Source organism: Syngnathoides biaculeatus, chromosome 4 (genome assembly GCF_019802595.1).
Source record: "Syngnathoides biaculeatus isolate LvHL_M chromosome 4, ASM1980259v1, whole genome shotgun sequence".
Taxonomy (NCBI): Eukaryota; Metazoa; Chordata; class Actinopteri; order Syngnathiformes; family Syngnathidae; genus Syngnathoides; species Syngnathoides biaculeatus.
The window spans coordinates 5,698,390-5,698,876 of NC_084643.1; positions in this window are offsets into that span (position 1 = coordinate 5,698,390).

Here is a 487-nt window from a genome sequence, read left to right on the forward strand (position 1 = left end):
CCAGATGATCCACCGTGCCACCTGTTATTGCTTGCGATTTAAAAAAAAAAAAAAAATTAAAAAAAATAACAACTTACTGAAATGCATCAACAACTTTGTCATCCGTGACCACATACAATTCATTCAAGGTGTGAAGGCAAATGGCTGAGAATGTTTCTGGATTTTTAGGTGGCCCGCTGGCCTCTATCCTACTAAAATAGATCCGTCTCTGCACGGAGCAGGGGCTGGATCACATCTCCACGTTCACGACCAAAACATGAGAAAGTACGACAGCCATTTTTAAAACATTTCAATAAAGTGATTCATTCAAAATTCAAACCTGATCGAAATGGCTGTTGTGAACATTTTCTTCCACGAGAGGCAGGATCACGGTTGACCTAAAAGAGCGGAGGGAGAAACACGCAACTGGATTACATCTGGTGCAGATGATGTAATCTCATTTCATTTTAGTATTTTCATTTTCATCCAATAAAAACGCTGACATATC